Raw genomic sequence first — 13,555 nt, 5'->3', positions numbered from 1 at the left:
GAGGAAGGAGGATTTACTATGAATGTTTGAGGATGGATTAGGCTACATAATACATTTCAGGACAGCATGGACTATAGCATGAAATCCTGTCTCTTAAAACTGAAAAAAATAGATTACAAAGAAAGCCTGTCTGTTATTGGTATTAAAAAATTTTTAAGCCCAATTTTTAAAAAAATAATGAGCAACAAGTCAAAATTTTAGTTGTAGGCAAAATATTTTTCCTCTCATTAGAAATCTCTATGTTGGTGATTAATTCCCCTCCCCCCCCCCGAAGCTTTAGAAAAGTAGAAATGATGGTTCTTCAGTAGGCTTTACATAGGAGAGGGTTTTTTAGTAAAGAACTCCAACATTGATGACTCAACAGTCATAGAACATGAGTGACTAACGGAAGCCACCAACACCAACAGCAACTCTCAGCATCAGTGAACATCTCTGCTTCCAGCAGAATTTTCTCTAAATATAAAGTGAGGGAGAAAACAATCCTTTAAAAACAGCCAAAGGTCCACTTTACTGGGGTAAAATCCTCACAAAGACCAACTGCATCCACAGATGAATCCAAACCATCCAATTTACAGCCAAATCACCTGCCATAAGTCAGTAGGCGATTACACACACATAGAAAGTCATCTAGACACAGGACGCTGTCTGCTTTCTTTGCTCAGTGCTGTGACATTCTAATAGTGTGCATAGCTGCAGCACAATTAGTGCTGGGTTCTGTGCACCTATGATCCTGTGACACTCAAAGCCTAAGATTATATGATTTGTCTCATTCCCAAGGTAAGTTCTGTCTGGTTTTCTTGAAGCCTCATATGAATTAAACACTAGAATGTTAATACATGGGGAGATGATACACAATGCCACACAGTCAAGAGACTTGCTTGAATATTTAGGAATTAACTCTCTGCTTTGTGGTGTTGGAACTAGTAGCCCTGTCTGTCCTGACAAGTATTCTGGTAGATAGAAGAGTGGGTGAGCAGAACTTCAGCAAACCTTCACTGAGAATTGCTAGTAGTTCCGGTGTAGGGCCTGTATGTTTGAGTTAGTAAAGATTTACTATTGGGGAAGAAAATGGGCATTTTGAAAAATGCTGCAACCACAGCTTCTCATTATAGAGAATTTCATATGGTTTGTCATTCAATGGATACTGTTTCTGTTGCCGGAATTTCACCTACTTTCACTCATTAGAAACGGACTTGAAAAGACTTAAGAGCATTCTACAGCACTAGCCAGTTATTTCTTTAAAATATTCAATATCTTAAATGGTAAATATACTTCCTCCCCTTTTTATTAAGCTAGACACTAGCTTGATAAATTATAAAAATGGAGGATCAAAAACATGGTAGAACTTTATCAGAATAACAAGTCAAAAGCAGGGAAGCCACTTCTATGGACTGAACTATACCCCCTATTTCCCATCCACAACCATCAAATTCATATGCTGAAGCCATAGTTTATCAGTAACTCAGAGCATACTGTATTTGGATACAGTATTTTTAAAGTGCTATTCAAATTTGGGTCAACAGGGTAGCCAGATCTGACTGATGTTATTACTATATAAGAGGAAATGAGAACACAGACATACACATAGACCGTGATGTGAAGAAAAAGGGCAGAGAACTCCATTGAAGCCAAGAAAGGGCCCAAAGACATGCTAACCTCACTGACAATTTGATCTCAGACTTTTAGTGTGAAACAGCTACTTTTATGTCAACTTGACTGGGGGAGGGGACTGGATTAGTTAATTATTATTATTAGTAGTAGTAGTAGTATTTAGTATTTAGAATATTATTTAGTATATCTGTGTAAATCTTCCCAGAAGACATAAGCATTTCAACTGGTGTGATAGATAAAGCCCACAGGCAATCTCAGTATCACCAATAGAACAAAATGGCAAAGGAGGACTGACTTCACTCTCCTAATGCTTCAGCCAGGGTTTTCACTTTCTGCTCCCATCTCTCCTGATTTTGGAGCTTTCAGAACCTAGAATGAAACCTGTAACATTGGCTAATTGGTCTTCAAGTTACACCACTACTACGATGGCTTCCCTAGGCTAAGCTAAAACTTGAACTACAATCCAGCTATGCCACACCTAGGTATATAGCTGAAGAAATCTGTCAGTACATAACAGAGATACCTGCACTCCCATGCTCACTGCAGTGCAAGTCACAATAGCCAAATCACAGTTAGTCTAACGCCCAGCAATAAACCAGTGGATAAAGACAATGAGCTATATGCACAGCACAGTATTACTCTTCCATAAAGAAGAAGAAAATTATGTCATTTGCAGGAAAATGTTGGGAGCTAGAGATATCTTACAGAGCAAAATAATTAATACTCAAAAAGACAAATATTTTTCTCTTACACACAGCACCTACATTTTAGAAAAGAAACCATGAAAGTAGAAAAAAGCTATTTATTGATGCTGGGGAACCCAGAAGTAGGGTAGAAGCAGCCAAGACAGTGTGCTCACAGTACAGTTTGTATGTATGAATGTCATGCTGAAGTCCAATATTTCATACAAATAATATACACCAATCAAAATAAAAACTTTTAATTATTTTTATTAATAAAAACATAGATAAAAATCAAGGAAGACATCTGACATCAACCTTGAGCCTCCACACACAAATGTGCACACACATGCAAGTGCAACTACCCAGGCATTCACATTCCTACAGGAGAACATGCATAAACACAGATACACAAGCAAAAAAATAGCCTATAAAAAACCCATTTAGTGCTTGGCACACTGAAGATACAATAAATTCAAGATTTCCTTTTTAGACTTCTTTTAAATGTAGTCAGATAAGAAAATTGAAATATGGTAGAACAAATGCAGAGTGAGAGCACTTTAATTATCTTATCTTTCATGATTTTTTTCTCAAATAATGAACTTAAATATTTAGTTTACATCTAATCTTTAAAGTACATTTATTCTTAATCTCCTCTATGATGCAAATTTAACATTCTCTGTTCATTCATTTACCTAATTAAGAAATCTGTGCCTATAAGTCAACTGTAGATTACACTTAATGATTCAACAAAAGCTTATTAACAGCCTATTATCTGGGTGAGACTATCATTTAGAGGATAGTTTATGCAGATACTACTGCGTAGCTTCTAGCATAGTTCTAAGATGGTTAATAATAATTTTTCATCTTGTTTAATAGTGAAGATCACTAGTGGATTTCACTGTTTGAGAAATCAAAGTAGCAGGGAAATAAAATTTATTGGCATGATTAAAGGCTAGGGTTCACTACGGCAACTATATTCTGCTGCTTTAGAAATTTTCAAGGCCAGGCTAGAGAGATGCTCAGTCGTTAAGGGCATGTACTGCCTTGGCAGAGGATTGGAATTCAGTCCCCAGCACCCACACTGGGTGGCTCACCACCACACATAACTCCAGCTCCACATGATCAGAGTCCCTGTTCTGGCCTCTGAAGGCACCCACACTCATATGTACATACCCATAAACACACACATTCATAAAACTAAAAACTAAATCTGTAAAACTTTTTCAAGAAAAAGTAAAAACTAATAAAATGAAAAGCATAATCACTGAAATTTCATAAACCATATTAAATGCCAATTTCAATCTTAGCAATCCGTCTATATGCTATAGATGTACCTTGGACAGCTGCCTGTGAGGAACTGTTCTGATGACACATAAATCAAAGCATGGAAGCTTTGTCTTTCAGTCCCTGGCTTACTTTAAATAACCAAATGTTCTCCATTTTCACCCATGCTGTTGCCAATGACATGGTTTCCTGCTTTAAGACTAGAGAACATGCGATGTCCATATTACACAGTTTTCATCATCCAGTCACTGATGGCAGACCTTTTGCTTGTTCTACTTCTTAGTTATCAAAACACCATGAAATAAGCAAACCTCCTACAGGTCCTACTTTCAATCTTTCTAGAAAAAACACGGTGCAGCAGGATTACTTGATCAGTATTCTTTCTATTTTTACTTTTTAATTTTATGCTTTGTTGTGGTTGAATTTTTTTGTTTGCTTGCTCATTTTATTTTTACTGAGCTATGTGGTACAATGAGGGTGGGCTGGAACTTTCTGTTTAGCCCCAGATTCACCTAAAAGCCTTATGCTGTTTAATTTTACATCAACTTGATGGGATCTAGAAACATAATGGAAACAGAAATCTGGTCAGGGAGTTTTCAGATTGGGTTATCTGAGGAGGGAAGACCAACCATTTTTGGTGTCATTTCATAGGTGAGAGTCCTTGACCACAGTAAATTTTAAAAGTGAGCTAAGCACCAGATTTCAAATCTCTTTCTCTGCTTACTGACTGTGGATGAAATAGGATTGGTTGCTTCAAGCTCTTCCTACCATGATGTTCTTGACATGATACCCTCAAACCATGCACTAAAATCTAAAATCAACTTTTTCTTAAATTGCTTAGCCAGGCATTTTGTCACAGCACTGCAGACGGGTGCTGTGGTAACTGGTTCAAAAGGTCAGATACATAGTAAGCTGGTAGCAGAACTTGACTGTGTTTTCTGTGTGGGACTGGCTTGAAAGGCATAAAAGATGCAAGACTGAGAGGGGCATTTCAAAGACCTGCTGATGTAGCATGGTGCTAAGAAAGTAAAGCCTAGATTGCAATGGAGACCCAAGGTTGTATAATTGTCAGAAAGGCCATCTTCTGAGGAAGGCTGACAGGACAGAGTGGAGATGCCCAAGAGAGAGTCTATGTTGCTACGGGCAGCAGAGCTGGGTGAGAATACTGAAGCCCCTTAAGAGTCCATCATCAGGCCCAGATATTAAACATGGAGCTGAAAGACTTCTGTTTACTTTCCTGTGCTTTGTCCTCACTTGGGTGTGACCTGTTCCCCTCGTTTGGAATGGGACTATTTATTCTGTACCATTGTTTGCTGGATGTAATGAGATTTTTTTTTTATGTAACTGGGGATAGGTACCACTTACATTTCTGAATGATGTTGGAACTGTTAGCAACTATGGAGACCTGGGAAGGTAAAATCAGTATGTTTTCATTGTGAGATGGAAGTGAAACACTAGGGGGAAGGGATGGGAATGTTATGATTTTAAAATGATATGATTGTTAAGTTGGCAAGAGATGTGTTGGCTAATCTTGATTGTCAACTTACTGGGATTTAAAATCACCCTGGAAACAAATCTCTGGGCATGTCCATGAGGGAATTTCTAGATTTGGCTTAAACCAAAAGGGAAGACCTTCCTAAATGTGGGTAGCACCAATGACACACTGGAGAGCCAGACTGAATAAAAAAATGGCAAAGGGAGCAAAAATCAGCATTCCTCCGTCTGCCTCCTGACTGTGGACACCTGTGACCAGACACCTGTGATCAGACACCACCTGTGATCAGACACCTGTCTCCACACCTTCCCCACCATCATGCACTGCACCCTTAAACTGTGAGCCAAAATAAACTATTCTTTATTCCTTGATTAAATTACCCTTGCCAAGGGTTTTTTGTTTGTTTTGCTACAGCAATGAGAAAGCTAACTTATACATCAAGTTTTCTTATTACCAAGTTTTCTACTTTTGGCAGCATTTTAAATCTATTTTAGTATTTGATATTTTTTATTAAAATCATTCCCTCCCTAAAGAACTTGGCCTGTACACATGACATGTAGAGAGACTGCTTCTCGAACAACACTGATTAAATGACATTGAAGATGGGATTAACATGAAAACACTCCACTATTACAACTTAGCAATTCTGACACCTTAGTTCCGTTAAGACAGTATTCAGGATATAGAACAAACTACAGAAAAAATGATTTATAGAGTGGTATGATGAATTTCAATATACAATTTAAATCTACAAACTCACTTAAAACTTTATTTCTCTAAAAACATGTTGTTACTGTTTCCCTATAGTATTCTTCACATATGTAGTACTTTAAAAAATAAGGAAAGTGGGTCTAGAGAGAAGGCTCAGTGGTTAAGGGGATGGCCTGCTCTTCCGAAGGACCTACATTCAATTCTCAGCACCTACATGGAGGCTTACAACTTCTCTCAACTCTTGATCCAGGGACTACAATGTTTCTGACCGCCATTGGCACTACATGGTGGCATACACACACACACACACACACACACACACAGCACAACACACATTAAAAACAATGAAAAACAAAAAGGTTTTCATTGCTCAAACAAGCTATTATCAAAATAATACCTGTACTAACCCTAAACAAAAATATTTGACCCAAAGAGAGCTGAGCCACAATCATAAGTTATACCAGGGTTCATATTTTTTGTTTGTTCGAACCTAAATCTACTCCAGTGGGATAAGAAAGTATCCACCTATAGGCAACACTATATACTCAAAGACCTTACACAGAACACTGACAGAGTTTAAGGTTGCAGTTGACAAAGTAACATTGTGCCAAGAAACATGAGCTTCCTAGTTGTCAGTAAATTTATATTAACTTTCGATAACTATGAATCTCACATTTAATCAGAAATAATCTATAACTTGTGGTCTTTTTGTCTGTGACCCCCCCCCAGGATTACAATTAATTTATCTATGCCTAACCATACAGTTCAATGTCTTCAAGACTTAGAATGTTTGCATAGCATTCACAAGGCATTCACAAGGTTCACGTAGCATTCACAAGGTTCAACCACAAGCACCGCATAGCCTGGTAACGTATAAATCCAGAACCTTGGAGACAGAAGCAGGAGGACAAGAAATTCAAGAATTTGAGGCTAGCCTGGGCTACTTGAGGCCCTGTCCCAAATTTAAAAAAAAAATGTTAATTATAGACAGCGAAAATTATAGATGACTAAAATTCTTCACCTGGTGATAGAGTGTGTTTGTGGCCATTCTGGGATGCATAAGACCCTGCCTCAAAAAAAAGGAAGGACTGTTACCTAGAAATAACCAAGAGAGGGGACAACTCTTAAGGTAAGGTAAGCCAGAACAAGTGAAGAGTTGGCCATGGTCCCCTTCTTTCCTGCTAAACATCCTAGAACCCCAATTGAGTCTGTGAGGGTCCTTGGGCAACGCACAGCGACCTTGCTTCAAAAGATACCCAAGGAGACCGCCATGCGACCCGAAACACCGGGCCTGCGTGGATTTCAAGGGCCCCAGTCGCGCATCAGCTCTTGTGTTAGTTAGCACCACCGTGACCGGCGCCTCCAAGCTGAGCTGCACGGACCCACCTCACGGAATCCGAGTGGCCGCTGAGTGGAAAGGAAGCGCTAGAGGGCGCCCAGAACGCGAGCCTCAGCACAACAGCAGCCAGCCTGCGACGCTTTCTCAGCTCCACTCCGCCTCCCCGCGGCTGGGAGCGACGCCTCACACGCCTCGGGGACCGCTGGGACTGGTAGTACGTGCGCCCTGCCGCGGAGACTCACGGGACTCGTAGTGCGCCTCAGCCTACCGCAGAGGCTCATGGGACCTGTAGTACGCCCCGCCCCGCTAGAGCGCCGCTTAGCGGCGCCCTCCTAGTCTTCAGGTCCAGCTTCCGGTTTCGTCGCGCTGCGCTGGCACATAGCCTGTGCGCAGCGGCGACACCTTTGTGGGCGGCGGGGCGTTCCTAGACCCTTCTAGAACCGAGCTCTCGGCCTTGCCGCCCCTGAGCGGGGCAGCGGGCTCCGGCAGCCCCGGAGTTGGCGCGCGTGCTGCTGGGTAACAGGCCTGTTCGGGCGACTCCGGACCGCCCCTGCTCGGCTCATCCGTGACCTCCAGGGCCCCTGACTGCGGGAGCCGCGGCGGAAGACATGGGACTCCCTCGGTGCACCTGTGACGGCCACCTTGACGGGGGAAGCAGCGACGTCTTCGAGGAAACCGGAAGCCCGTGGTGACCCCTGGCGACCCGGTTTGTTTTCAGCCGGCTTCCAAACACTGGGGAAGCGAAACCCGGTGGCCTTGGGGACCGCCCTACGTAGCCAGGGTTCGGGGTGAGTGGATCGCTCGCGCTCGCCGGGACTGTGCAGACAGCCAGGAGGGGCCTGGTGGCTGTCGCCTGGCCAGACACACGTCGTTTTCCATCCCCCGCGCCCCTCTGCTCTACCGAGCGGCCCACTCTAGCATCGCTGGTCCCTGCCATCCCCACTGCCCCGCTTCCACAGGCTCTTCTTCAGCCTTTCTGCTCGGGGACTGCTCAAATTTTGTCCGTGCTCTGACTCGCTGGGAACGCTTTCAGTTTTATTTCCTGCACTGAGGTGGCATTTATATCGGGAAAGAGGGACGTGGGTACTGTCGGTGGCGTCTGGGAGTGACCGACAGTCTAACTTGTGTGTTTCAGTCTCGTTTTCCGGCTGGGTTGCAAGGTAGGCTAACACTGTGGTCCTCCTCGCAAGGAACTCGGAAAGCTCAAAAGTGAGATAAAATACCCATGGAAGCTACTAGAAATCAGAACAAAATGCCATGTGATGATCAAAAACATTGAGATAGTGGGGTTGAAATTGACCTCTGCTCTTGAAATACAGAAGAATCCCCCGTTTGAAGTTTAAGTTGGATCGAACAAAAATCTTAAAACATAGTTTCATTTCTTGTTCTCAAAAAATTGTTCTCGTTACCTAGTCCGTAGTGATCACTCCATCATCTTAAATGGGGAATAACTGGAATTATTCACTCAATGGCTACAGTGTGGTGAATGGCCTAGGTTTGTAAATGGACATTTTCATGTGAATGTGAGAGTTTCATTCATATCTGAAAGGCAGCATGTTGTCATGGGAATGTCAGTGGATTAGACGGAAAGCCCTGACATGTAAGCATCGACTTCTCCACTTCCTCACTTAACAGGAGGAAAGGGTTAAGCTGCTTTCTCTGAGTTTCTCCTTCCCCCTTTTCTGAAGTACAGGGTTTGCTTTCCAAAGGCACCCAGTTACAGATTCTAAGAGCTATGCTTGCTCTGAAGTTGGCAACTTATTTGTATGTTTAATTACTTCGCCTGTAAATTAAAGAGTGCTTACCCATATTAGTGTTTCTACATTGATTTAATGAGTTCTTAAAGAAAAAGTCAGGGGTGGTGGCACATGCCTTTAATAATCCCAGCACTGGGGAGACAGAGGCAGACTGATTTCTTGAATTCCAGTCTAGCCACTGCTATACAGTGAGACATCTTCAAGAAAAAAAAAACCAAGGTGAAGCCCAGTTTCTAGCATCTTAAGTGCCTTCACTAGAAGGGCCTCATGAATGGTGCCAGAGCATGCCGTGCTTAGTGAGTGAAAGAGTATGATTAAAACAAAAAGCTGACTAGGGTCAACATAACTGTAATGACACATTCTGAATTGAAGCTGGTTTTTATTGTCAAAGTAATTATTAACAACATGTAACATAGGTGTTTGTTTGCATTGAGATACATTATTTTAGACAAGAAATGGAAAAAAGGCTTCTCATGGTACTGTACTTGAGTCTTAAGATTGCTTGGCCATTAAGACTGATCTCTCGGCTTAATGGCAGTCAGTGAGTCAGGATCATAAAAATGAAAGTTGACATTTTTCATATTATATATCTGATATTGTTTTTGGACACTTAATGAACTACAAAGCATTTAGCTACTAAGGCACATAGATTTAAGTGCTGGCATCATTAAAAAAAGGGCACTTAGGAAACACTTTTAAAGAAACAGAAGCCATTCCTGCCCCTAATTATTTAAAGTGACAAGAAAAGGAATACCTTGTTATTTGCTGGTTCTCCATAAGATTTATTCTTTTTTTCTCCACTGTTTCTTAACTGATCTATATGAAGTGGGTTCTTGGATATCTTGGTTTTTCAGAGATAGAAAACCAATGGAAATTGTTAACAAGACTCACTTCAGGCAATGCACAGTAGGCCTTAGTTAAAGCCCATCTCTCTCATGTGAACAGGTGTGATTATAGCAAATATGCTCACCTTTCTAAGCCTGTTTCCTCCCCTGTGCTGTTGGTGGCGCCTTTCTTGCAAGATAAGGTATTTAACTTAGCAGTTTCTGGCACAACTCTTGAGTTTCTTTTTATTTTTTCAGGTTCCCATTCTGCATTTGGATTAAAAATTTGCCTACACAATTCAAAGAGATGATGTCTTAATGATACAATCCAACTCTGTCACATATAGGTATAAAAATTAAGATCCTAAGAGCTGAAGTGAAGTAGTGTATAATCAAGGTGACAGATCATAGACTAGAATTTGAGTTTCTGAATCGTAGGCTATTGTACCACAGACTTGTGCCTTGTCTAGATTCTTACTGGGAGCAATTACAGTCACAACATTCTTAGTATTTTGTGAATAACCTAGATTTGACCTGATGACTAGATCCAACTCGCATACCTGTCTGCAAAGTTTCTAGTACAGGCAGGTAAGAGCTTCCCAATCCTCCCCAGGCCCAGACCACTCAACCCAAACACTTTTGGTCAACCCTGCTACTGGCATGGGCAGATGTGTCCTGGGTCAAAACTTGATTAGAAAAACTTCCTTTTGCATTGATCAGTGGTCACTGGAGAGATGCATACTGCCTCACAGTGATGAGCATTAGGAGACTGACTGCTCAGCCCTGAATGGGACATTTGTATTACTATCAGCACCAACAAGGTGCAGAGAACATCGTGGCAGAGCTGAAAAGAAGAGAAGATCCAAAAGAAGGAGAGAAAGTCATGATCTCATAGCAGCTGTTGTTCCCTTATAAGACTTAACACAAAGTCCCAGTGTGGATAGGGTGTATAATCTTCAAACTTCACTCTGTACTCTGGAGCTATTGATGGTGGATAGTGACAGGGAGAGATAGAGACATTCGTTACTGAAGAGATGGCCACTGCACCAGTTGGTGATCTACATGCATGGCACATGGGCAGCACAACTGCACTTGGTGGGTTACCAAAAGAAAAAAAAGGACATACAGTGTGGGCAAGGAATATGCGGAGAGTCAGATCACATGTCATAGAGTATGTGTATGTGTTTAAAAAGAAACCCATGGGGCTGGAGAGATGGCTCAGTGGTTGAGAGCACTGACTGCTCTTCTGGAGGTCCTGAGTTCAATTCCCAGCAACCACATGGTGGCTCACAACCATCTGTAATGATCTGATGCCCTCTTCTGGGGTGTCTGAAGACAACTACAGTGTACTTACATATAATAAATAAATAAACTTTTTTTTAAAAAACCCACAATTTAGAAGATAGATTATCGAGGTTCATATCCCAAGTTGCTCTCTGATTTGTTGTTTTTTAAGCTTTGTAAATTGGGTTAATAGTATCCACCTAAAAACTAGCAATACCCATGTTCAGGCAGTAGTGGTTGGCACTTGACAATGATCTAAAAGGCAGGTGTTGAAACGAGCAGGATAATCATTCATTCCTAGAAAAAAAGATAAATCTGGTGTCAGGAGATATTTCTGTTTTCTAGTTTATCAAATCCTATCATATAGAGACTGGAAGAGGCCATCTCAGTATTGATTTCAGTGAAGATGGAAATTATAAATTATTTGATTAGTAATGCTTGAACATCTTTTTCTACATATGTTTCTCCATTAGTCATATACACTACCTACCTTATTTGACAAATTGCTCTATTATTGTGCCTGGAATTTTACTGCTCTCCGCAGTAATTGGCAGCATTATTTACTTCAGTCCTTTTCTATCTCTATTTATATTTAATTTATTCTGTTAATGGATTCATTTAATCTACACTCTAAGTTATAGTGTCAAACATGAAATATTTGTACATACAGTTTTTTTAGCATTTAAATTTATTACACCTTACTCTCTGGTACTATCATGATGAAATGATAAAGTTAAAATACTTCATGAACTATTACTGTCTTCATGCAAAAGTTAGGTGGTCACCAGTTGACTACATAAAACTAGCCTTGCCTGTAGATGGTCAAGAACACTAGTTATAATTTGAATTCTAGGAATCATGTAATTGTCTTTAGTTCTTTTGCATCTTGATAGTAGTTCTCAGGTAAGAATGGGACTCAACATAATTTGGAATGCTTATTGTAGAGTGTAGCTTGAAGTTTTTAACCCAGGTATTCTGATTTACATGGATCTACAGTAAAACCACATAATATTCTTACCAGGATGGCAAGTAATTCTAGGCAGTAGTCTCCACTTTTCCAACACTGAGTTGGACTGTTTCCATAGTCCTCTTTCTCGTGAAAAGAACTAAACTTGTTTATAGCATTCACTGGAATACATTAATACTTCATTACTGCTTTTATAGTTGTGAGGTGTAGACATAATGTTTTTGTGTACTGTGCAAAGATTACCAATATATTATTCAAGTGCTGATTTCTCTGTCCCCATATCTAGTTGCAATCCAGACATGACATTGTCGTGTTTATTCTAAATATCTCCTATTTCAAGTTTCTGTGAACATTGCTCCCAATTTATTCTTTGACTTGTCAATAAAAGCTGATCAACCAATGGCTGGGCAAAAGAGAGAATAGGGCAGGACTTCAGCCAGCCAGGGGAGGAAGGTGTCCTGGAGACATCATGGGAGAACAAACCAGAAGCCCAGAGAGACAGACCAATATTAAAATGCAAGTATCCTTGGGATTTTGGCTGGGAGGTAGCCAGAGTAGGTTAGAGGATTAAAATAGATCAATGACTGTCTGGGTATTGTGCAGTAAAGCTTGATTAAGTAAGTCTAATAGTCTCAATCATTTAGAAGCTAGCTGGGGTTAAAGAAATACTGCCACTTTTAAAATTACTTTTACAGAGAGGGACCCACTTAAGCTTGTCTTTGGAGAATATGTTTACATTGATTAAATTTTGAAAGTGAATTATAAACCAGTTTCTGCTAGGACTATTAAAAACATCAAAAAATTTGAGTGTTTCAGTCAGTCCTGGGGGGAGGAGGGGTAGGAGTGGTGGGGTTTCTTTTGTACTGGTAGAGATTAAACCCAGGGCCTTCTGCATGCTAGAAAATGTTCTCCCACTGAGTTTCAGCAGTAGTGCAATAATTTCCAGTGACTATATTTTCTATCTATGAGTAGTTATGAACAAGCTTCTTATATTTTACATGTTAGCTTTAGCTTGATGTATTTAAATATAGTACCATTTATCCAGAAAAATTAAACTCCAAAGCCAGCTGGCTAGTTTTGTAAATACATTTTATCACAGGGTTCTATACTGTAGCTACCCCAAGACTGTCTGCAGCCTTGAACTGGTGGCAGTCCTTCTGCCTTAGACTTTCAAGTGCTATGCTTACAGATGTGAGCTACCCACCCATTCTCTAAGGTCTTGATGAATGTAAGATTTTCTAAAGAAAAGTTCATTGTGAAGGAAGAATATTACTAGTTTTGGTTCTAAAAATCAAACAGCCTCTGCTGCACCCTAATCTCACCTGGCTACATTTATGGCCCAGTTTTCACATTTGTAAAAAAGGCTTTAATAAGACTTTGTACCTCATAGTATAGTTATGAAGATGTAAATGGATGCTCGCAAGCAGCATAGTGCCAAGCCGTTCACTGGCGACTGTATGAATGGATTTTGTGTTGCTGATGTAAAATGACTATGAAGGGGCTACTTACAAAGAAAAGGAACACCTTTTTGTAATTGTAGAAGTTATAAGTCTTAAGATTGGTGTCCCAACTTTCAGCCTCTAGCAAGGGTAAATGGGTG

At 40.6% G+C, this 13,555-nt stretch overlaps 2 protein-coding genes across 7 annotated transcripts in view; one reads left to right on the top strand and one right to left on the bottom strand.

The window, feature by feature from the left end:
* Zcwpw2 (zinc finger CW-type and PWWP domain containing 2) overlaps positions 1-7,250 on the bottom strand; it is a 108,452-nt gene extending 101,202 nt beyond the window's left edge. For all 3 annotated transcript variants that reach the window (XM_028767370.1, XM_028767371.1, XM_028767368.1), the window contains exon 1: positions 7,171-7,250. The gene's annotated coding sequence lies outside the window, so the exon portion shown is untranslated. The remainder of the gene's footprint in view (positions 1-7,170) is intronic.
* Positions 7,251-7,538: 288 nt separating this feature from the next.
* Positions 7,539-13,555, top strand: part of Azi2 (5-azacytidine induced 2) — a 28,395-nt gene continuing 22,378 nt past the window's right edge. The window contains exon 1 of one of the 4 annotated variants that reach the window (XM_028767423.1): positions 7,539-7,829. The gene's annotated coding sequence lies outside the window, so the exon portion shown is untranslated. Of the gene's footprint in view, positions 7,912-8,191; positions 8,284-10,031; positions 10,052-13,555 lie in introns of those variants that run through there. The other 3 variants (XM_028767421.1, XM_028767422.1, XM_028767424.1) reach the window with 3 other exon arrangements.

This window comes from Grammomys surdaster, unplaced genomic scaffold (genome assembly GCF_004785775.1).
Source record: "Grammomys surdaster isolate TR1022 unplaced genomic scaffold, NIH_TR_1.0 172, whole genome shotgun sequence".
Lineage (NCBI taxonomy): Eukaryota > Metazoa > Chordata > Mammalia > Rodentia > Muridae > Grammomys > Grammomys surdaster.
The sequence above is the reverse complement of the archived record's forward strand: the minus strand, read 5'-3'. Positions and strand labels throughout refer to the sequence as shown.